General features: G+C 49.1%; 1 long non-coding RNA gene across 49 annotated transcripts in view; it reads right to left on the bottom strand.

The window, feature by feature from the left end:
• LOC308179825 overlaps window positions 1-24,861 on the bottom strand; it is a 185,499-nt gene that overhangs the window by 60,085 nt on the left and 100,553 nt on the right. For 12 of the 49 annotated variants that reach the window (XR_013940557.1, XR_013940558.1, XR_013940586.1 and 9 more), the window contains 7 exons: window positions 16,303-16,396; window positions 11,517-11,677; window positions 7,616-7,702; window positions 6,275-7,030; window positions 4,603-4,865; window positions 3,038-3,596; window positions 541-2,641 (listed from right to left, as the gene is read on the bottom strand). This is a non-coding gene — a long non-coding RNA (uncharacterized lncRNA). Of the gene's footprint in view, window positions 1-540; window positions 2,642-3,037; window positions 3,597-4,602; window positions 5,199-6,274; window positions 7,031-7,615; window positions 7,703-7,784; window positions 7,870-7,944; window positions 8,066-9,078; window positions 9,147-11,516; window positions 11,678-16,302; window positions 16,397-19,009; window positions 19,155-24,861 lie in introns of all 49 variants that reach the window. The other 37 variants (XR_013940583.1, XR_013940605.1, XR_013940572.1 and 34 more) reach the window with 28 other exon arrangements.

Raw genomic sequence — 24,861 nt, 5'->3', positions numbered from 1 at the left:
CACAAGGGAAAGCTGCCCAGTATGTGAAAAGATCCAGGACACCATATATATATATATTTTTCAGTTTCTTTTTCCCACCAGTGCTAACGTTATCCAGCTCACACATGGCTGAACTAGAGCATCCCTTCCAGGAGGATATCCAGGTTCAAGGTGAGGCATCCAAGCCAGAACGAACTTTCCCCTTGCCTTGGTTAGCCGCTCCACTGGGTAATTACCATGTTACTCCCCAGTTGTCTTATTTCCAACCTGAGTTCAACCTCCATCCTGTAACACATCCGAAATTCTCTCCTGGTGCAGGGAATTACCTACCGCAATCACATTGCTTCTGAACTTTCTCTTCAGTGAGCCAACCAGGCTGAGCTCCTTAAGCCTGCCTGCCCCTGTAGCTCCAGACCTTGGCTCACCCCATTACAGTTGAGGCATCCTTCAGCATGTATTCAAGAAGAAAACAGAAGCCATCATGCCATTTGTAAGGTCAGGAGCTTTGTCCTTTGCCAGCCAGCATCCCCCAGTGGAACCGCGCCAGCTGCCAACACCTACCTGCACAAACTGCACGTGTCAGGAGGAAGGGAGGCACAGGCTCCAGAGCTCCTCAGAGGCTTTCACGAGCAGTTGCAAACATTTCCTGATGCTAGGGATTCATCAGCCCGCAAGTCTGTTCTCTGCCCTGGTGCTGTGTAACTTCCGTGAGTCGCACGTGCTGTTTGAGATGGTTTCACTGAAAATGGCACCTGTCCATAGGGAAGGCGACAACTCTGCAAACAAATGGCTCATTCATTAGGCACGTGCAGGGGAGGGATCCAAGGAAGGGTTTTTATCAACAAACCCCGCTCCAGGTACCGTTGACTAGCAGAGTTTCCAGTCAAGGCATTCCAGCCGATGCTGTTCCTTCCTGGAGCCGATTCCTCCACCGTTGAGCCTCCGTCCAAAGAAAATATGTTAAAATCAATGCCCTTAAAAATGACAAGCCCTGAAAAAATGCGTTCTGCAAACAGAGATGGTCAATCCAAAGTCACTCAGGAGGCAAACTCCAGCTGCCAGGCTGCCTGTCACAACACTCGCCCCCAGTTTTTCCCCAGTAAAATATTGCTCACCTTGCTGGACCCAGCAGGCTGCTGCTCGCTTGTGAAGGCAACGCTACAGAAGCGGGGAGCAGGCTGTGCCTTGCTCTATTTGTTCAGTCCAGAGAAAGGCAGAGCTACCCCTCGACTCACACTGCTGCCCCACGGCAAGCACATCCCGACACAGAGGGGGCTCGATGCTCCCCGCGGGCTGTGCCGGTGGTCTCCCAGAGCAGGCTTTGCTCTCTCAGCAGCAGCTGTAATTACGGAACCTAAGCAAGCAGACAAACAAGGAGCTGAATGATTTTGAAAGTGAATTTAGGGCTTGTGATAACAAAGATGGAAAAGTGCTGCAGACAGACAGGGCATGGGGGAACACTGGAGTTTTTCCTCTGGTTTGACCAAGGCAACCCTGCAAGGAGCTGCTGATTCAGCCCTGGAGCCATGCACAGCAGAAGCAGCAAGCAGACGTCCTCTGTGGGCCCCCAGCAATTCCTCTGAGATCCCATCCAGCTCTGCCAACACCCAAAGCAAATCCCTCCTAAACCCCAGTACTTATGGCTACCATCAAAACACGGTCAGCCTCCTGAGACCTGAACCTTAGACCTCGCTCTCCCCATAAACCGTGCCCCTCTACCCAAAGCCGCCCTGTCACTTCCCTCCTAACTTACAGCAACCTCCCCGCTTCGTCCCGGCCTTCCCGCGTGCACACCACAAACTCCAGCAAGCCGTGAATCAGCGACATTGCAGGAGCAGCAGGGATCATTACTGCTTTAAACTGAGAGACAGTCTGGCCATTAAAAGAAACGATTAAGGGAAATGGTGGATTATCCACTGCGTGTGCTCCTCAGACCAAGAGTGGCAGATATGTTTTAGCCAGCAATGAGTTAGTGGGCTCAGTGGTGAGGTTAATGGACAAAATTTTATAGTCTGCTCTTCAAAAGGTCAGGCTAGATAAGGCCTTAGATGTTTCCGGCACTAATATGTCCATATCTCTGAACAAATGGATGAGGGAATAATAAAGAGTCTCTTCCAGGCCGCTCTATTCATAAGCTCAATTATGGGAAAGTTGGGGAACATTTACAGAACAGTAGCATTTTCTCCTGCGTTTGACATGGAGGGAAGCTAGTACCAATCTCCGTGTTCAACGCCATCTCAGCGCTTTCTGGATAAGGATATCAGCGCTGACCTCCCAGTCTCCCTTACAAAGAACAAAACTGCCCACCAAACATATCTTTACTTTGGAGCAAAGGCTTGAGCCCAGGTTCTGTGAATGGCAAAAGCTGCTCCCACAGCCCAGGTATCCTTTGAAGGAAACACTGGCAGTGGAGGGAGGTTATTTGGGTGTGAGCACCTATCTGCTCCTTGAGCCACCGAAGTCCCTTGGGACCCACATCCGTGCAGGCAGCCGTGGCTTCAGCTGCTCGCTTTGTGCTCGCTCAGTCACCACCAAAGTGCAGTTTCCGCAGCAGCACTGGGAGCAGGCGATGCTGCAGCCGGCCACCTGCGAAGAATCAGCATCTTCCTACACCATCTTCTGGGCGCTGAGAGCTCCTCTTTCAGCACTGTTTCTTTGATGCCTGCAAAGTAATTAGCAATAGCTTCAACCACTGTCCTCTAATGGGAGATGGCCTCATTAATTACATTGCACTGACTCAGCTTAGCGTGCTCAGAGATAACAAAAACACTGTTAGCCCTCCTCCCAAAATAAGCAGCAAGCTCGCATTTTTCAGACACTTACACAAAGATCCCGCGATAAAAATACGACACCTTGGGTTTAAATACTTTCCATCGTGCCTTGGAGTATCCTCAGGGCTAAATATTCCCTAAAAGAATCAGTTCGCCCCCTCCTAAACTGCCTGCACCAAACAGAACACTATTTTAGGGTGCCCAGGGGAAACAACAAAAGGCATTGAAGTAAGAAGGATGGAATAACCCTGCTTAGACTTTAATGAAGCATTGGTTTTAATATATACCTGTATCACCTTAGGTGCACTGAGAGCCCTTAGCAGTAGGACATATTTCACAGTATGACCTCTCCTGCCCCCTCCAAGGTCACTGGTGCAATGCTCGCTCCGCAGAGGAATCTCCCAAGCTGGCTCATCAACCTCTTCGAAATGAATGTGGTTGTTAATATAGACTAATCTGCATATCGCTCAGGATGTTAATGCCCTTCGCTTATGAACCCCACCATTTTGCAATGCCTCTGCAGTATATCACAACGTCTTTACAACCCAAACTTGCAGGGGAGCCTGTTGAAGCATTTCACAATATATGTGGCACTTAACCTAGTACATCCACGGGCTCAGGTTTGTCCCCTCTGACCTTAAACAAATGAAAGAACATAATTTAGGAGTGCTACCCCTATAGCTATTAGAGAAAGGCAGAAGGGTTGAATCACCTTGCAGAAGTGTCCCTTTTTCTCTGATGATTTTTAGGGAGCCTACAGGAACTAGGGATGGAGCCATCCCATAGCAGCTACTGTATGGTAAGAGTGAGGCCATGGCTTCTTTAAGGCAGAAAAAACGTGTTTATCTGGGAAAAGAAATAATGTTACTACTTAACATTTTGAAGATGTTTTGAAATGTTTAGTTCTCTTTCCTAAGTACATTTGTTTCAAAAAATCATCAACATTTAATTTTTAAAGAGGGTTTTAAATGGTTTTAGAGTATGCAGTTGAAGCAAAAATGAATCAAAGTAAACATTTAGGGTATTCTATCTATATTGCTAAATAATCTTCCTCTTAGCATGATCAGAACGAAACATTTTTCAGTTTAACAACCACAAGTAAAAAATCAATTATTCAGAGATCTAGTGCTCAACTCTTTTGAAAAATCTACCTTTTTGATACGCTTGAGATCTTTTAAAGATATTAAGAAGCATAGCCATGTGCACTAAATTAAAGGGAGCATCAAAATAATAGATGCAAAATGAAGGCTGTGCTTAAAACAAATCTCCATAAAAATCAGTGAAAACATTTAACAACTGTTTATATTTCTAATAAAACAGGTGATTTTTTTCAATTATGATGAAGATGCAATCTTTCTTAAAAGTAAAGCAAGTGCAAATACTCAGCACTAGAGAAACTAGGCTGGGAAACCACATATATACAGAAAACAGGTCATGTTCCACTGAATGAAAGAGAGAAGGAAAAGTGGAAAATTAAAAGCAAAAGGCAAATTGAACTCCAGTTCTTATTTCTCAACAGCGTCCTTTAAAAAAAAAAAAAACACGTTAAGTTTTCTTTCCAAACACTGAATCAACAGGGAAAAGGGCACTGGGATTTGACCTTCCTTTAATAATACATTGGCAGTTTTTCCTTTTGGAGGAAAGGCATTTTATAAGAGGAAAGACAAATAATCCCAACTAGATTAATAAATTTGTTAACAGAGAGAGCTGAAAAAGGAAGTACCACAAATCAGGACGGACCCTCTGTTTTTATTTTAGCACTGTTTTTATTTTAGCACCTTTTCTTTAAATAAAAGAAATGCATAAAATAATATTTGGAATACCACTGGGTGTTAGGGAAAACAGAGCCTACCCCGAGCTGCCAGGAGGAGATCAGCCCTGCTGGGCAGCTGAAGGACCAAAGCACCGGAGAGCAGAGGTGCGGCGGGGAGAAAGCCCACTCTCCTCCTTTCTTTCTTGTTTTCACTCCTGGCTCAGAGGTCGCCGGTTTATTTAATTAACCAAGTGGTGTCTCCCAGGACTCATTCTGCTCTCGGTTATCACACCAAAGGAGATTCAATGGCATCGCCCCAGTCCTGTGTTTCTGGCAGGAATGGGACGGAGGTTTCAGGTAACCTGGAGGAGTGAAAATATTAGGAAGGGAAAAGTACGGGTCAAAAATGGGCACTGCTGTCAGGTTTGGGGTTGGATTCTGAATTGCCCTATTTGGGGATTTGGGGGTTGCACAGGCTGGTATACAGGGATCAGGACGTTTTAGAGGCATTTACACCTCTGCCCATACAAGAATGATTACAGTGGGACAGATCAAAGCAGCTTCTAGCCTAGATCCCAGGGAAGGTTACAAGAAGGCAGGGAGCTGCCAGCCCAGCACTGTGCCCATGGTGTCCAGTATCACAGGGGGACCCTGGCGTGAATCTCCGCTGAACTCCATCCAAGTCCGTCCTAGCCCTGAGAAAATGAAGAACTGTTATGAAGGTTTCCAGTGACTGCCCTCAACTCGTTGCTCACTGGATCCTCCCTAACAGAGGGATCAAACCTTGGGGCAGCACACACCAGACTCCTCTTGCATGAACCAGGCACTTTATTGCTCTGAACCTTGGAAGATCAACCCATCAAGAGCTTGAACGAGGTTAACAGTCAAGACTTCCCTTGAGTCTCTACAGAATTAAAAATTCTCACTGGGCACATGGAGCTCAACTATCCTTCATGAGCAAATTCACATCTTGGAGAGGGCTCTTGCCCCCAGCAAAGTCCATCCTGAAATGTGCCAGAAGCGAGAGCAAGAGGAGAACAAACCCTCTTAGTTCAAGGAAAGAGATCTAGCTCCTGACACAAAATAGTTACTCTCTCTGAAGCAGGTACAAAACCCCACCAAGGGACAAAGTTACTCCCTGGCGCCATGGACCAGTGGGTGTTTTAAGGAGAGCTAATCTTGCCCCAGCTGGAGGCTGGACCACCTTGCCTTGACATCCTTTTTTCCCTAATCCTCTCATTCATTTTGTATCCTTCCTTATCTCGTGCTTCAAAAACAAAAACAGAAGATCCCCCAAACAACCAAAAGGCAGAAATGAACTCTTGCTAACATTCTCTTCATGATTGCTGTATAAATAATAATCCAGTAAAAAGAGTGATACAGATCTCCTTTAATGACTCATTCACCAGATTTCTGCCCTTGCCTTTCAGACCTCAGCATCACTAGAGTAGTGTTTCGTCTCCTACCCATCAACTGATACTTAAATAATGCATAAAACTGTCTTATTAAATGCATGTTGAATATTTATTTGGAAGCTCATCACAAGTTGAAAGATAACCTTCATTTCCAATTCCCTTTGGGATAATCAGCTAATTGGGTATCAGCAGAAGCTCAGCCTCTTCAGTCTGCTGCTAGTCAGTGTTGGAGCCCCTCCTAACAATGCCGTCTGCATGCAGGGATAGGCTCGGTCCCTCGTGCCACTTTGTCTAACCCAAGCTAATCCACAAGGAGTACAAAAAGGGAGAGCTAATAAAAAGTCACAATCACCCACCTCTTCATCCTCCTTTGTGAGTTTGGGCCAGGCACAGGTAGGAAAGAGCCAACGACTTCCTTCACGTAACTGCTTAAACCAAGTCCTGGCGGCTGCGGCTTTCACAGAAGCTCAGAAGTAACTTGTGACCTCCTGGCAGCAGTGCAGCAAGATCACAGAATCATAGAATCACAGAACCCTAGAATCATAAAGGTTGGAAAAGCCCTCCAAGACCATTTGGTCCAACCATCCCCCTACCACCAATGTCACCCACTAAACCATGTTCCCAAGCACCACGTCCAACCTTTCCTTGAACACCCCAGGGATGGTGACCCCACCACCTCCCTGGGCAACCCGTTCCAAGATCTCAGACTTCCTTCTTCCTTATACAGCTCGCATTAAAACATCTGGTGATAAATTCAGTTCCTAAAATTACAGAGCCTACGGGTACAGCCTGGCCTGTATCTGTCTCCAACCCATGGAGTTGTTCCCTGTTTGTCACAGGCAGGTAGTTGTTAATGAGGCCGGGTCCTCAGCCATGCCCCCGGGGCAGCAGACAGCTCTACCTTCTGATGAAGAGCCCTCTCGCCTCTTGTAAGAGCCCGTGGGCTTGGTGTTGTAAAGCTGCTCCAGACCCCTGGGATGGAACAGCTAAACATTAGAAGGCTGTTGGTAAATTGTCCTTTATTCAGCACTCCTGACTGTTTTCTTTTGTTTCTTTGCAAGGAAATGTGACCGTCTCAATGAATTAGGGAGTGGGAGTTGCATTACATCAACCTGGTAAAAAAAATACGAAGGACTGGTCACAGGAGGGCCAGCCTAGACACACCTCACTTCTCCGAGCATTACATTAAATGCCCATTGACGGCATACAGGAGCCACCAAGCCCCTTCTCCAGTGGGCAGCTGCTGGTTCCTGACGTGTCCCGCAGTATGAGACCTGACAAACCAGCACGTGGAAGAAATTTAGCCATGCCCAGAGCTTGGCAGGTCTTTGGCAGCTGCTGCAAATAGCTGCGCAGGGAGCAAACAGAAGCACTTCTGTGTAATACTGTCTTTCAGGCTTGTCGAGTTCACTTGTAGAGGAAATTCAGTCAAACAACACTTGTACAGTAAACGCCTGCTAATTTTCATACACTTGATTATTGCAAATTAATGTGATTTCCCTCCTTCACGAGGGCAGCTTCTCCCATCACTGTGCACGCCAAAGAGTGCTCCACCAGCCCATGGCGAGGCATCCCATGGGACGCAGAATTGTGCTGCTCAGTGTGAACCATTTCTATATTTGCACTCAGGAATTATTTTCAGTCACCCCCCTTTTCTCTCCCCACACCTGCATCGCTTTCAGCTGGACCCTTCTTACCTGCGGCCACTACAGGGAAACGCAGGCAGAGCTGCAGAGTTTCCTCATAAATGTAACCTCTGATTTTCACCAGCTACAGACTTCCTCCTGCAGAGAGAGCAAGAATAAAAAATGCATGAGAAAAAGAATGAAAAACACGTGAAAATCCCAGTGCATGTTCCCAACTTACCGAGTGGTGAGGCACAGTATGGATTTTCTAAGAGTCTCAAGTAAGGTGACTGCTTTGTGAGTTAAAACTATTTGATGACCGGGTCCTGCGAGGAAGATCCAATCTATGGGGTTTTTGTTCAAATTAAGTCTAGTAACAACAAATGTGGGGCGTTATGCACCTGTGGAATGAGACAGCATGCAGAGAGCAGTGGAGGTGTCAGCCTGCCCCGACACCAAACCCCCCCGGGACGACAGGCGGAGGAGAAAAGCAACACGCAGCAGCTGAGCCACTGGCACCGCCTGGAAGAAAACAGAGCCATGAAATTGAAAAACGGGCACTTTAAGGACTGATATCTGCTTACTTCAAGCATCCACCCTAGGAGATGAGGAACCACATCCTCCCATCACAAATTAAAAGGCAGTTCCTTTTGCCACTCCACGTGCGCCTGGCAGAGGCAGGGCTGCCCAGGGATGTGGTGAAGGGTCTGCACGTGTCCGGCCGTCTGAGCCCAAGCCAGAGGGACACCATGAAGAGCGAGGAGCTGCCTCTGCACCACCACCCCGCTCAGCAGCTCTTCCCTTGTCCTCCCCACAAGGCAGCTGGGATCCAGCGAGATGGAGAAACCCTGCCCAGGAGCCACAGGTCTCTTCTCGCCTCTCTGCATGGATGATCACAGAATCACAGAATTGTAGGGGTTGGAAGGGACCTCAAGATATCATCGGGTCCAACCCCCTGCCAAAGCAGGTTCCCTAGAGCAGGCTGCCCAGGTAGGCGTCCAGACGGAGCCTTGAATATCTCCAGGGAAGGAGACCCCACAACCTCCCTGGGCAGCCTGTCCCAGTGCTCCGTCACCCTCACTGGGAAGTTCTTTCGCATGTTGGTGTGGAACTTCCTGTGCTCCATTTTGTGGCCATTGCCCCTTGTCCTGTCCCCACAAACCACTGAAAAGAGGTTGGCCACATCCCTCTGTCTCCCACACTTAAGACGTTTGTAAACATTAATAAGATCCCCTCTCAGTCTTCTCTTCTCAAGGCTGAACAGAGCCAGGTCTCTCAGTCTTTCGTCACAGAGAAGATGCTTCAGGCCCCGTATCATCTTTGTGGCCCTCCGCTGGACTCTTTCCAGGAGATCCCTACCATTTTTGTACCGGGGAGCCCAGAACTGGACGCAGCACTCCAGGTGAGGCCTGGCCAGGGCAGAGTAGAGGGGGAGGATCACCTCCCTTGACCTTCTGGCCATGCTCCTTTTAACGCACCCCAGGATCCCGTTGGCCTTCTTGGCCACCAGGGCACACTGCTGGCTCATGGCCTACCTGTCGTCCACCAGGACCCCCAGGTCCTTCTCCGCAGTGCTCCTAATGATAAGGGCCCACGCTGGAACCTGAAATATTTTCAGCCAGTCGATCATCTACATATTAACATCCACCACGTGCAGGCAACAGACTGAGTATGTTTCTTCAGAGAAAGCTGGCACAGCACAGTTTGTCCTCTCTCACGGAAAAGTGAGGAAGAAACAAGTGGCTCCGAGGTGCCTCCAGCACCACGCTGGGCTCCTCCGCCGCGTTCATCGGCTCTCTGCACTGCGTCCACCGCCAGGCTCCCCGGTTTGCTGGGACTCGGACTTGCACACAAAGAAATCCTTCGTTCCCAGATGTTTTGAATTTTCCATGTATTTGGAAAAAGTAAAACGACTCTTTAACACCGCGAATAGTTGGTGATATTGGATTTGGAGTGTGTATGGGGGGGATTAGCCAAACGGAAATGCATGGTGGATGTTTCACGGGTGTTTTACTCATCCAGGGAGAGAATAAAAAATGTGGCAATCGTTACTTTGTGGGATATTTAATTCCTCCAACTAATTTTGCGTGAAACTGGCTTTAGTTTTCATTCCCTCCTCTTTTTCTGGTTTTCTTTTTAAACTCTTCTCTATCCTCTTCTCTTCCTTATTGGAAAAAGGAGGGGAAATGAGAAATGAAGAATTCACCCTTCCCCACACCGTAAGTTTTTTCAGACCGCTCTGTCAATCCATAATCCACTTCTCCTCCAGGTAGGCCCCAGGTAGCCTTTGACATGTTTTAAAAACTCGATGCCTAGAGTAAGGCTCCTAATTCCATGCTTAAGCACCAAAAAACGTGAGCTGGTTTTAAAAAATGCTGAGCACGCAGCAGCTCCCAATAAATTTCACACCCCTGCAAAAGTCCTGTTGTCGGGAACTGTTTTCATCCTTGCATTTGCAGGTTGCCTTCATTACTTCCTTCCCTTGGGTCACAAAAAGGCTGTTAGTGACATCTTCCATTTACCAGGTGCGGTAGTATAAATTCAGAGTAACTCCACTAAACTTAATGTGCTTAATGTAGATACTCTGGATTTGCGTTGCTGCAAATGAGATCAGAATTTGTCCCAGCCACAGGAGCCAGAGGGAGGTCAAATGCTTTACATACATTACCTCCTCTTCAGCATGCTAATGATGTGCAATTTTCAAATGCTTTTCCCCAGACACTGCAGTTCCAGGAACAGCACTAAAAGCATTAAAAGGATGCAAGGCAGACTTTGCTACTGGAGGCGGCGATGCCCAGCAAAGCTACGAGTCTGACTGCAAGCAAACTCTATTTTAGAGAGCGGAGAGAGGGAAACTTTTAGCAGTTTCCAATAAAATATTCACAAATCCACCCTTGCTGATGTCACTCATCCCATTGCTGGCTACCGTAACAGCTCTCCCGTCCTCACAGAAAACTCAGGGCTCACTGCTGCAGCAGTTCAAGCCGCGTTGGCCACGAGCACCCCTCCTCCAGCCAAGCACCCAGGCAAGGGGAGAGGTCCACGGTGGTCCTCATGCCCGTCGGGATGCACTTGGCTGTCCCCAGAGCACCAGGACATGGCCCTGCCAGCAGCCTTCAGCCACAGCTGCTACTCGGGCTTCTGCTTTGCCTAACGCAGACAAAAACCTCGCCTGATTCCTGGTGCGGCCATGCCCTGCCATCTGTTAATGGTTTTCCTGAGGTTACCTGTGCAGCTCAATCGTTTGAACATGGGCTGGAGCACATGTGGTTTTAAGCTGGATGTTAATTGGAAACATTTAGTGTGTCAAACGTATGATTAATGCACGGAGTTTTAATTGAAATGAACCAGAATTCTGCAGATCCGCTTCTCCTTCCCTACTGCAAGACTTCTGGGGGATAAAGAGCTTTTTTTAAAGCAAAACAAAGTCAGAGACTTGGCCAGGGTAAAGCAGCCTATTTGTATTGGAGGCGATGAAGGCTACTTGCTCCATCTTAAAATCTGGCCTGAAAACCGAAGACTACGTTAAAAATAATAAGAAAAATGTCACAACACTGCTCTACATTGCTTTCTTATTAACAAACATATCTGCGAGGCATGATTAAGGGTGCTCATCATTCCCATTGTAATTACGAGGTATTATTTGTAATATCATTTTAAATTTGCCTCTTGGTAATCCACTGAAGAAAATCTGATTTCAATTCACTTCATTATTATGTTTTTGCTGTCAGAATAACACAGAACTGCTTTATTTTGACCAGTGGAACAGACCCAGTTTTCATGGGACAAAAAGGATCATAATGAGTGGAAAGGAATAAAAAAAGAGCAAGAAACAATGAAGTCGTTCAGAATTCATCAGGTTCAGTATTCATGTCATGGTTTGCTTTTTTTTTTGGGTGGGGGGGGGGAGGTGGAGAGGGAAGGGGGGGCAGGGAGGAAAGCACAGGCCATTTAGCAAATGCAAACTTCTCACCTCTGATCTTCTGAACCTCCAGGACTTCACCAGAATCTGCAGAGCTTCTTCACATGAATTTTGGGACAGCTTTGCTTTGGCAGTGCTAGCAGAGCTCCAGATCTCAGAGGCCCAAACCAAATATGTTTTGAATTTTGCCATATACCTGGCTTATTACATTCCTGATAAAGAGTCCCAAGATACTACAGTCAGTGAACGATGGAGCGTTTCTAGGAGCAGCACAAACATCCGATAGCACATCCTTCACCCAGGCTGGTCACATCTAACCACGGACTACCTGACAATATTCTGATGGGGTATCTGAAAAAATTAGTGGGTGACCATGAAAAGAAAGGCAATCGTGTGTGTTTACAAGGCAACGACTTAAGTTCTGGCCTGGTCTAATCATAAATTTTCTTAATATCTTTGAAACTTGTTATTTTGATGTAATTGCCTGTGAATATTTGCAATACACTATCAAGTTTTAAAGCTGCTGAATGCTTTTCGCTCTCACTTGGTTACACAACTTTGCCAAACTTTAACGATTTGAGATGGGATTTTACAGGTGAATAACCTGCCTCCAGCAACATTTTTTCTTTAATTTATATCTCAAATGACCTGCCCCTTTCTGAGATGAAGACAGAAACAAAAATAACGTTCTCCAGCTAAGTTAAACTGTTTGAGCAACTTTTCCCTTAAAAATTCCTCACTGCCTTTCACACTTGGGAGCGGGCATTTTATTGGGGGTGTCCCTGTGGTTGTCCTTGAGAAAATGTGGGCAAATTTACAAGCTTTTGTGAAGTCAGAGTTTGCAGAGGCTCAGAAATACCTCTGCTCGCAGAAACCTCAGTGCGCGGAGCTGGCCCTTCCCCAGCCGGGAGCAGAGCAGGGCAGCGCAGCTGGCTGAGGGTGGACTGGTACTCCTGGGACTTCTGGTACAAACCACTTGGTTTCAGCTCGCTGCCCCTCCGCTCAGCGTAAAAAGACCTTTGTGCCTGCTACCACAGCAGAGGGAAGTGCTAGGGAGCACCGAATAGTCCTACACTGAACGGCAGCGAGATCAGGTAAGAGCAAAGGCTGAGCGCCACCGGGCAGGCACATGGAGGAAAGGTGTTCAGTCCTTGTGAATAAACCCGTATCAGACTGATCCTCGCTGCTGGCATGAATGAGAAAACCCAGGACACAAGCACCAAGGTGCAACATGGGCTAGAACAAGGAGGACCAGCGGTGGGGAGCTGCCAGGCTCCGCAGACAAAAGCGCGCCCGGGCTCAGCTCCGCAGAAGGGATCCGCAGTGTCCCCATCCTCTGTGACCCTCCTGAAACATTCGGAGGGGGATCAACAGCTTGAAGCCAGGCAAGGCCAGACACTTCCCAAAAGTCAGCCCCATTGACTGGATCAGGAGTCTGGCACTAACGAAGTCGGAGCGCCTGGCTCAGAAAAGCGCCGTGCAGCCAGCCAAAACGCACAGCCCGGCCCGTTAAAGCTCTGCAAACTGCGCCGCCGGAGCTTTCGCATTCCCTGAACCCTCGGCAACCTCCAGGAAGCACTCAACGGAGGCTGCCTTCTATAAGTTGGCAAAACTGGGGGGCCTCCCTCCCTCCTGCGTTAAGCCGGCTCGTTTCTCCAACCCTGTGTGCACTTTAGAGGGCTCCTTGTTGTCTCAGAGTCGATGGGCTCTGGAAATAAGGCAGGCAAAGGAGCTAATGGACTGCGAAAGGCAAGCTGCTTCTGGCTGCAAGGGAACGTACCGAAGGATTTTTCCTTTCTCCCTTTACCCTGCTCCTGCTTTTTCTTCCCCTGCTCCCTCTTTTCTTAACCCAGACCCCTTAATGTCAGCACTGATCGTTGTAATTGCGCTAATCCATGGCCACCTGAGCAGCTCAGAAATGCCCATCCTGGGCCAGTCCCATTGCGGTGAGCCAGAACAGAGAAAAAGCACGTGGACTGCTCCAGAATTTTAATTTAAAACAAGGAGGGAGTCAAGTGAGGATTAACCACCTTCCCATCGAAGGCTGTGTTTGGTGGGGGGATCTGAACCCACTTTGCTCTTTAATCTGATGAGGAGAGCGCCGATGGGGGCGGTGGGGAGAGCTGACGGGGCCAGGCTGGGCTCTCCCCGTATCAGTGAGACAATTCCTGCTTCGGCTGCGGTGCTTTGGCAAACAATCTAAGGATCACAGGGGGTCAGGTCAGCCCAGCAACACCCTGCATGGCAAGTACCTCTCCCAGGGAGAGGTGGCACGTGAAGGGCAGGCTGGCTGCACTGCGGGGCGACACGCGGCGCTGCGAGTGGTGGCCGCGCCGTACGAGCTCCTTCCCCCTTCTGACACAATCTGGTTCATACGCAGCGGGGTGATGATGGGCCTCGGGGAGAGCTGATGAGCTCATTAATGCCTGAGGTGGGTCAAGCGTTGAAGTCTTCGTGGGGGAAGTGAGGATGGGAATTAGAAAGCAGTGATTGCAATCTGAATTTGTATTACTCTGCCCCTCTGGTACACGGGACATTGGCTTTCAAGTCATGTACCCAATTAGAGATTAGAATTTTTAATTAACTTCCTTAGCAGTTCTTGAAGGACCACAAATTTCTCTAACAAGACAACCCTCTTATTATACAGGTCAGGAGGCTTTCCACATTGCAGACATGCAGGGCTGGCTCCCTTTGCCCAGCTCCACAGACCACAGCAGTGGCTTTGTCCGCCAAGCACGGAACAGGTGAGAGAGGTTCAACCAGAAATGCGTGGCCTGAAAGTGAATCCAGTCCATGGCACGGCTGAATTTCTTACAGGTGAGCGTATCAAGCGAGGAAAGGAGGCACTGATGGTATTATCTGGCTCTCGTGTCTCCTACAGCCATGTTACCACAACAGGGTTCCTGCGAGCATTGTATGTGATTTTGCTGCGTTTGCAGATCGTCCTGTTAATCACAGTAGATTTTGAAGGGACCAAAAAAGATGCCAGTTGGGCCAGGAACCAGAAATTGGTATTCTGGGGCTCACTATCCAACCCCACAAACGTCCTCCAGCACCTACGTATAGGGGTTCCTCAGCAGAGCAAGCGTGGCTCCTTGAAGGCACCGCCGCACGCCTGCTGCCAGCTGCAGCAGGGCATCCAGCCCTGTGCTGCAGCACACAGAAAAGCAAGAAGCAGGACCGGGTACAAACAAACGCTCTAATCTGAAAATCCAGAGCATAAGAAAAACCGCTGTAGCCCACGGCGAGAATAAGTTGACCCAGTGCAGCTACAAGGTGCCCTGTTCTTTCCCATTTCTGATGGTTCTGATCCTCTGAGTCCCTATGCAGCTGCACTGTGAAATCCATTTGAAACATCAGAGAGAGCTTGTGCATCAAACTAAAATAAATTCTTCTTCCCACCCACCCCCTTATAGGCTGACAAAAGACTTCCCCTTTCTCTGCTGCACCCATTTCGCTGCCCTTTGGCTCAGCAGCTCAAGTACTTCACGGAAATAAAGCCTGAATTTGGTTCCCTTGAAAATCCAAATTGAGATGCTCGAGTTTATTTCATTCTATTTTCTTAAGCTCAAATAGAAAAATAGGTTTATACACATAAATAAAAAATAATAACCTGCCATTTAAATCCTGTTCAGGCAATTAGCTCACTGCCTAGCTGTGTGCTAATGCGATCGCCTTTCATTGTTTGTTCCTATTTATACTGCTCTTTAAAGTTCATTAAAATCACTGCTGCTATCTCACACAGAACAACTGTTCAAAACATCAGTGTCATGCAGTCAGGAAATTTATGCTTTGAAGTTCCCTCCTTTATTCATTTTTATCAGGTTTTTTTCTCCTTTCCTTTTTTTTTTCCTTAACGACTAAACCAGTTTTACGCTCTTCACAGTTATTCCAAAATCTGTTCCTCCTGACACGGAGCTGATACATCATTCCTTGCTCATAACCCTTTTTCTCATTTTCATCATTTCTCTCCCCGCTTGCTTTGGCTCTCTGCTAAGTCCATCACAGCTTTGTTTTTATATCCTCGTCGCTGTATTTTATAGCCCAGTAAAACCTAGAAAGCTGCTTCAGAAAACACACATGCCAGCGCTTTGATGTTTGTGTTTGTGCGGCAGCTTGCTGGAGCTCAGCGCTCAGAGACAAAGCCCCGAACCCGCCCGCTGCCGGGGCATAAGGGCAGGAACGATGAACGGGGACAGGTCCCCAGCTCTCGTCCCAGCCCCATTCAAGAAAAGCAGCCTTTTTTCTGCAGCTTTTTGAAAGGGGCTCGCCCCACGCTGCACCCCCAGCACCGCAGTGAGCTGCTGCTGCTGCTTCTGCAGCATTAAAAGCTCCAGGGGTGATCCAGGGGAGAAGAGGTGGCCCCCGATGCTCCCCCAGTGCATCAGCCCTGGGACCAAAAGGCTTCTTGCCTTTCTTTCAGCTTGCTACTCCCTCACATGCTGTCTAAAAGCAGAAGGCAACACCTACGGGCAGGGATCGACGCTCGGCTACAAAGGATGGCAAGTGCAGATCCTTGGCACTGCGGAGCCAGGCCCAGGAGCAGGTGGAGGATGCTCGTAAAACACACAGAGCTTTGGCTGGGAGCTGGCTGGGGAAGGAGCAGAGCCCAGCTTTACCTTGCTGCATGCGGAGAACTGCCAGGGAATACCACACATCCCGGGCACCTGCACAAAGCCCAGCTTTGGCAGGGAAAGGGCAGGTTGATCCTGGATGTGTCCATCCATAAAGCCCAGATCGCTGCCCCTGCCGTCTGCTCCAAGCAGCAGCCCACCCTCCTCTGCTGGCCTTCAAGAGGCTTTGGATTAGACACGGGAGCTTAGAAATACAAAATTACCTGCACGATTATTCAGAAATAGCTTTGAAGGGAGATCGCTTCAGTCCAATATGCTCAAATTTCTCTCTTTGAATAAAATTGATGCTGGTTCATTCTGTTGAAGTATAAAAAACACTGTTAAATCCCAACTCAGAAGGTTACCTCACTGCATAATTCTGTACCTACGCCCTTTGGAAAGTGATATTTCCCTCTGACCCACAAGAACTGGAAAAACTTCTATGCTGAGAATGAGCAGAAGACCTCTGTCGGGAGGCAGAATTGTTTTTCAGCCCGCAGTAATTAACGAGTGCTGTAGACCATCACTTAATATGATACAAAGAGCACTGCCAAATCTCAGGATTATATCTGCAGCTTTACTCTGAAGTCCCCAGCGTCTGGAAACATGTGATTTTAAGAGTATCTCAGCTCTGATTTTTTTTTAAATGCTCTTCTAAATGTTGTGGTTGCAGAGGAAGGCTTGAAAACAAGAATTGTAAGGCTAACAAAAGCAGAACAAAAAGTTCAGCGTTAATATTTTTTTTAACTTTTTCTTCCAAGCTGCCTCTTGAGCTGAGGCCTTGATTCATGGTGTTTTGGTCACCAGCAGTTGGTGATGCTCAATCTGTCATGGTAAAGAATGAATGCTGTGAGCCAGCCCTTAGCAGTTCTAAAACCAGTCCTGGCTCCCAGACGAGGAGGGGCAGGCAGCGGCTGGGACTTGCTAACGCCGATGTGTTTGCACCTTGCACAGGGCAGACACCGCCCCAACTCTTCCAGGGCTTCTGAAAGGGGAAAACACTTTTTCCTCCACTAAAACGTGAGCGACACGAGACGTGGTTATCTCATTCGGCTTAGCTGAATGCAGAAGAGCTAAACTCCTCCAGGGCCCCGTTCGGTCTGCAGCTCCTTCGGCTCACCCACCACGAACCAAACGGGAACTTGAAGGACAAACCTGCCCCGGGGAGGCAGGGAAAGCCTGCCCAGCGCCAGGCTCAGCGCTCCCTGGAGGTTTCTCTCCTCTCTCTGTGCTGCTGAGAAGCAGGGGAGAAGCCTCCTTCCTCCTTTCCCAGCATCGGGTTTAAGCCAAAGTGGGGCTATCTGACAAGGGAAGGCATTGTGCCTATCTGAGCTGATCAAGAACCTGTGAGTAGTTTCTACGAGAAAAAGTCTGCTTTAACAGAAAGATACCGAAACAGAATTCACACATTACTCAGGGCTTCAGACGAACAAAGCACAAGGAGTTGATTTTCAGCTGCTTCACTTTTCTTCCTTCCCCGAACCCGTACTGGTCTCATCAGGGATGTGGTACCCAAACAGCCCCCACGAGGCTCTGCCCAGACCTCCAGCCCCTCGTGTTCACCCAGCGGGAAGGCTGACACCAGCCGTCCAGGCACTGGTTTAGCTCGTCCACCCCCAGGGAACGGCAGGGCTCCCCAGCACGGTGCCCAGCACAAACCAGTGCCACCTATTCCACTGCTACTCCAACGCATCGCTGGAGCACGAAGCTTGTCCCAGCACAGCTCAGCAGGGGTTAACATCAGAGCACTGCAATAAACACACTGTCAATTCAGTCTGGCTTTTACAAGGCTAATTTGTCTACCTTTTCAAGATGTTCTCCACCAGGGTCTCGAATGTGAATCTGAAGGAGGGGGTGGACAGAGACAGAGTGCGTGAGCAGGGTTTTATGGGGCTAAGTGAAGGGCCACGAGCAGGCAGCTCTCTCCGATTAACCCTGGAGAGAAATTCTGGGTTGAAATGCCTAAACCAGGTTTGACCTGCAGCGGGATGGAAAGGTTTCTGCTCTGGTTATTGTCATCCTGGGTTGGGGTCCGAAATGTTTACCTCTCCGCGTGGAGCCCGAGGTTCAGCCTCCCCGACGGTGCAGGTGCTGATGGACGCACGGAGAATTTCCAGACGGCGCAGGAATCCCGACGGCAGTGCAGCCCGCCCTGATTTACGGAGCCGTGCAGCAGGCAGACAGAGCCCAGCCTCCCTCTGCCTGCGGCCTTACCCCTCGCTAGCCTCCGGTCTCGCCCAGAAGCCTCCAAACACACGGAGGAAACCCAAAGGCAGCACTGCCCTCGGAGGTGTCCAGCTGGAAGAGCTGCTCGCAGCTCCCTGCCGCCTCCTGCGCCCCGCTCCCCACTGCAGGGCGAGGTCTTGTTTGTGACAGCCCCCATTGTGACACCAGGAGTCCCTTGGTGGGCGCTCGTGGACCCTCCCACATCCTTAAAGGTCTTCCACAGGTCTCTCCCAGCAGCGCTGCTCCCACACGAGCCCCTGGGGCACAGCGGGCTGCCCCCAGAAGCGGCGCCCTACAAACCGGGATTTGGGGCTGCCCAACCACACAGGCTACATCCAGGCAAGCCACCAGCGCGGAAGCCTGTGCATGAGCCGTGCAGTGGAAAACGAGCGACTGGAGCTAACGCTGCGGTTATATCTCTGAGGATAATCACACACCGAGCTCCTACCATGTTGTTTATAGAGCCAAAGCAGGCAGCCATCCAGACGGAGCCACACGGGAGCGGAGCAGGAAGGCGCGCACGAGGCCCCTCGCTTGCACAGACAGGACGTAAAACAGAGACAGGGAATTTATTCCACTCTGTACTGGGCTGGACTGGGGCTTCTCCCCTCCCCACCCGGTGGCTTAGCAGCCACTAATGACACCTCTCATGACAACTCTCAGTTTTGTTTCCAAAAACTCGTTTCTGTTTGTAATTTCTCATACCTGCTGATCTCTCCCGGACGTCCCGAGCCACGCGCTGTGAGGCTCGCGGAGCCGCTGTGTGCCAGGCTCCCTGCTGCCAGTGATGACGACGACACTCACGGGGATAGGGCAAAGGCAATGGCATTTGGATGCTTCAGCTCCGGTGCTTCAGGGGGGAGAAAAAGCATTGGGCATTTTAGGAGGATGCTGAAGGTGATCTGAGCTGGTAAGTCAGTGCGGCATTTCCAAGGTCCCCGACTGCTCGTCTGGCAGCCCAAAAGGCTTTCAAAGTCACCTCTGCAATCTCACACAAGCTTCCAGAGTCCCTGTTCTCTCCCCATTCCCAATCTAATACGCCAATGACCCTATTAAAAAAGAAAACCAGCAGGGTAGCGCTCAGAAGCAACCCTACAAAAATAAGCCCTGTGCTCCAGCAACAACAGGCCGCTTTCAGGGAAGAGCGCAGGCTCCAAGCACAAGGGAAGGGATTACGAAGCACTTGCAGCAAAAAAGAGACTTTGGTTTTCAGCAGAGGAAGGTTTCCTATGCACATAAGTAAATCCCGGGGCCATGCACAGGCTGCTCCCCAGGCACCGACACGAGGGTGCAGGAGCAACAACAGAAACACGCTCTGACTCCAGGCATGGACCTGGACTTCTTAGGGCAGCCCAGAGTGTAAGAGCCTCCGAATGCTACTCACAAAAGGAACACAAAGAGCTGCTTTCCAACTTGTTGGTCCTATTTTTTTTCTCCCTTTCCCTTTTTCACACTCCAAAGGGTGAATGATTTGGGGTGTGGTGGAAAAAGGGAGAGAACACCAGGAGTTTTTCGCTTATTGCTGCCCTTTTCACATCACGTTTTCCTCCCTTAGAACCTGGCCCTGGCTGGTTTCCCAAGCAAGACGTGAGAGCCAGAGGTTCATCCATCTCTATTTAAATGTCTTTTGTACTGAATTGAATAATTGCACCTCCATTTTACTCCAGGGCTAAAGGTGACTGACTTAAAGGTGATTATCTTTTGTTAATAGCCTGCATTAGTGAGCGAGATCTCAGAATTACCTTTGTAATCCTTCCGCACGCTTTAATGTTGCTATTATTATTAATATTGCTCTTTAAAACATACTTTCCTCCTGTCACGTAGAGGCAGTGACGGCTGGTTCTCAGGGAGGTGGTGAAGAGGAGCATTTTGTGATCAGGCAGGGAAAGCCCAGCGCATCCATCGCCCCGCGGGCTCCTTACAGGCGCGGGGTGCTTGAGCCCAGCCATCGAGGAGAGGCATTCGATGAATGTTCAGGATGGCTGCAGCCAGGTTTCCAGATTCTATATGGCCAGCACAGATTTGGCAGAATACTATTTTTTGGTTTTTTTTGGTTTTTTTTTTTAGGATTTGGACAATGTGCTTTATCTTTTAAATAAAGCCATTTCCACCCTTCCATCCCACTGCATGATGGCAGAGCCTGCCTCGTACTGGCTGTCTTCCTTTTGCCAGCTCTGGACAGGGACACGGTCCCCAGGCCAGGGGATGCAAGTCCAGCCTCCAGGGCACCATCAGCATTCAGATTTTTTCATCCTCCTCAGGATTTAGAGGAGCTCATCGATGCTGCTGCGTGAAGGTCCTTAACCGAGGCACCTCACACAGCGCTCCTGAAACGCCTCACCAGGAAATCCCCGCACACCATCAATAATCAGCATTAGGCTTAAACTTTTCGTGGCCCGGATTTTCTGCAGTTCTTGCTCCAACAAATCACGTTGGTCAAGCTTTCCTCGCATTGTCTGCCAAACGCTGAGCGCCGCCCGGCCGAGGTGCGGGTGTTTGCCGAGCGGTGCTGTGCCAGGACGACCATCCTCACCCACGGAGCTCCTCGTCCCCACACCGACACCTCCTCACATCCACACTTGTAGAAGCTCAACATGAGACGGATTTGATTAACACTAACGAGTTACTGGGTTAATACAGAAACTGAATTAACATCCATTAAACTGCTGTAGCTCGAATACCAGTATTTCACGCAAACTTACGTACTGTATGTTGCCTCTGATGTCTGTATCTGTTCTTTCTTCTCTTTCTCCTGTGTTTATGTTACTTTTTGCCACCTCTGATGCAGAGGAAACTAGCTAAAGGCTTGGGGAGAAGCGTATAATTTGGTTCAAGCCAGGCCAGCATTTTCTAACATCATCAGCATTGCACTCGGGTATGAAATGTGCAATTTTAGCAGTGTTCCAGGTAAAAGGTAAATGTCTTGCTATTAAAGATAAAATGTTATGAACTTTTAATGCTAACTATTATTATTAAACAGCTAACCATCCAGAGGTGGAGAGAAGAAATACCTTTCCCACACTAAAGTTTAAGCTGTGAGGTGCATACACAAATAACATATTTCCCTCACAGAAAGTGTATATTAGAATACCATTATTAAGCTTAAAACATCGAGCATTCAAACGCAAGGAAATAGCCATGCCACCTCATCAGCTAATCACATACAATTTTCCTGCTGCATTTGGCATCATTTGTGACCCTAGAAGCTTAACACCGCCTTGGAGCCTGTTCTCCCCTTGCTGGCAGCCAGCTCGTACAAGCTCACCTCTCCTTCTCTGGAGCCACTTCTAAATTGCCTTGGCATACAAGGCGAGCAGGATCTGCTGTGTCAACGGCATCAAAATAACACCTTCGGTAGAAATTTGAAGCCGCACCTTCACACTTGCATCAGACCTAGTGCACACAGCTTAAACCCAGTGAAAAGAGAACGGAGGCAGGAACCGTCACTCACCAAACCCCACGACCAAGCCCTCCTCCCTGCACCAGCCTCCTGAAACCGAGCCCTCCCGCTGCGATTCAGATGAGGACGTGTCCCATCCCAGTCCACCCTCCAGCACAACTGGAAGCCTCTCTCTGTGCCCGGCTCAGGCTGGGAGATGAGGCTGTGTGACGCTACTGAAGTCACCTGGGAATTGAGCTCGCTCCCTGCTCTGGGTTGGAAGTGCAGCTTTGTGGGAAATGCAATGGATCCAGGACCCAAACGCCCCGCACCAGGGTGAAGTCTGGTTCTGCCTTCTCACCTTGAGCCTTTCCTTCACCGCACAAGTGGCCAGCTCACATTTCTGAAAATAAATAAATAGAAAACTAAAAAAAAAAAAAAAAAAGCCTCCTAAGCAGCAGGTGCCAAGGGAGAGGAGCAGAGGGCAGCAGGGAGACCCCCCTGGCTTGTCAAGAGCAAGGCAGGCTGTGGGTGCAGCAACACCACCATGTGAAATCGCACAATTCCTGGAGAGCGGTCGTGTCCCCAGCCCACTCCGGGGACAGGGAAGTCACACTTCATGCTGGAAGCACCTTCCCTTGCCTGACGAGTTGTGCAGCTCTTTAACAACTCATCATCTGTCACCCCTCGCAGCTTTACGCATGGCCAGAACTTCCTCACTGCCTGCTCACATCACAGCCGTGGCAGCCAGCGAATATGTGCCCGTGGCCGATCGCCTTATTTCTATGCAGAAATTCCACCCTGGGACTGAATAGGAAACCTTTAAGGTTATTCATTGCACTTGTCAGATGATTAAACCCACTCCGCATTTAGCTTCTCATCTTTTCGTGCCTGCTTAGATTAAAATCACTGGGGCTTGCCCTGCCCACAGCACCTTATCACTCAGCTGAGGCTGGGCTCAGGTGGATGAAGTGCTGGCATGTATCTCAGGCCTGAAAAATAACCTTTCAAATAGCTTCCCCTGTAATACTTGCATTTTTGTGGCGGCAGTGAGTCCTGAGTGCCATCTAGGATGAGTGCTGAGCGGGCCCAGAACAGGGAGCCAGGTGACAAGGCCTGCAGCACAAAGCCTCGTTTCTCATTGTTGGTTTGCAAGCGGAGTTACGCAAGTTGTGGGAAAAGGTCTGAGCAGCAAAAAAGAGGAAAAAACGTGAGGAAAAAAAACGTAGAAATGTCTGTTTGAGAAAATACCACTTGGTTTCTGAGAACAAAAAGCTTACCAGTCAGAATAGGCCTTCCCAAAGCAGAAATTTTCCAGTGTTCCCATAAAAATGAAAGCCATAAAAAGGGATTTTCAATTCCAAAACACACACATTTTCAGCTGAAAAGCTTTCAAATGTAAATAGTTTTGTTCAGCCATGATGGCCCGGCTTCGAGTTACTGATACAGCATGGACGGTTTTAGAAAACAGCAGACACATTCCAGAGAAATTTGTATTTCTTTTTTTTTTTTTTTTTTAATTTGTTTTAAATCAAAGGAAAGTTTTGGCAGGAAAGTTACAGCTGGCTTAGCTGTGGTTAGGAGCTCTGAATGTGCCCGGGACTGACTTGAGCTCACCTCTGAATGACATCTGTCCCCTGGCTTCCAGGGGCCGCTGCTTGCCACCGGAGCTGAGACAGGCTGAGGCTGCTTGCTCACCCCGTGCTCACCGCCACCTCGAGCTGCGACCACCCCGTGGTGTTACAGAAACCTGTAACCCAGAAACAGGCTTCAAAAAGAAAAGAAAAAAATAGCAATCCCAAGTTTGGTGCCCAAGTGTATTATTAGTGACAGGAAACTTCGAAACTGTCTCTGATTCAGTTCAGCATCTACATTTTGATGATTCGTCTAAAGCTGCAAGATCTGGAAAATGAGACAAAATCCCCCAAAAGCCAGGCCCTCGAGAAACATTCCATACTTCTTTCTCCGCAGCATGTAGAGAAACCACAAGAATAGCTTTTCCTCGAGGTATTTTGAAACTTCAGCTCCTGGTTAGATTGGAGAAGAGCAGAGACAAGTGGAAATGAAAATCACCTGGAGGAACGTTCCCAAGGCTGCTTAAGACCTCGCAGAAGGTTTTGTCTGGGTTTGGATGAAAGCTGGAGATAAGGGCAGCTTCAGGGGACGAAGGAGATTAGAGGGAAGGAGGCAGCTTGTATGTTAGCAGCAGGCTTCAGCAATCTTGAATTACGGAATGGCTGAAGAGGGTGGCATTCGAGCAGACACCATCGCACTGCGGCAGTGACAGTCCGAACTGGGGAAAGCTCTAACCACCCACATCTAGAGGCAGGTGAAGAACGAGACCCAGCTGAGCAATCAGATCTACTGTTCAACTCTCAGCACCATGAACATAATTTTCTCCTCCACCTACTTGCAAACTGAACGACCGTGCAATAGTCACTCTGAACAGGATAAAAATCCTCCCGAAGCACTGCATGGCTGTAAATGGCCGGTAGAGGAAGCGTGATGTAACTCAGCGACCCCTTCCCTGGCAGCAGGAGGCTGGCTGCCCAACATCCGCGTGGTGTTTCTGGAGGCTCCAGCAGCTCCTCTCCCTGCCACCGATGGGTACATCCACTCGTATGGCCTCCAACCTCAGCTCTCTTCACGTCCCCATCCAACACAACAACCCACCCCACCAAAACTAAGAGGACCACGAGGAGCCCTTGTGCACGGCTGACCAGCACCTGTCAGAGTTCAGTTGACCAAGCAGGTAACATGAACCATAGGCCAAATGTGCAGCAAATATTTGATTTAAAGAGTTGTGCAGTGCTGGGAACGTACGTGCAGGTTAGGAGGAAGCAGCCTGAGGGGGGGTTTCCTTCCTCGGCTCCTGCCATCTGGCAGCAGGCCAGGGGAGTCATCTGACGCCACGCGGAGCAGGCAGGGAAGGACCCCACTTCTTGGGAAACCGCCGTGGCTTTGTACGGCTCGACGTGCTTTTCTCCACAGCTGAACCGTGAACTCACAAGAGGAACCTCAGTGACTTCAGCTCAGCCTCTTGCTCACGGGCAGCCAGCGGTGAGGATGACTCTGGACCTTGCTGCGCACCTCCTGCCCAGCACCCCTCCTGCTGCAGGAGGCCCGCACCGTTACTCACGGCACCCAGAGACAACACAGGAAGACTGATAGACCATCA

This window comes from Anser brachyrhynchus (genome assembly GCF_964034855.1).
Source record: "Anser brachyrhynchus genome assembly, chromosome: 18".
In the NCBI taxonomy this organism is placed as follows: domain Eukaryota; kingdom Metazoa; phylum Chordata; class Aves; order Anseriformes; family Anatidae; genus Anser; species Anser brachyrhynchus.
Note: the sequence above shows the minus strand (reverse complement) of the source record. Positions and strands in the feature narration are given on the sequence as shown.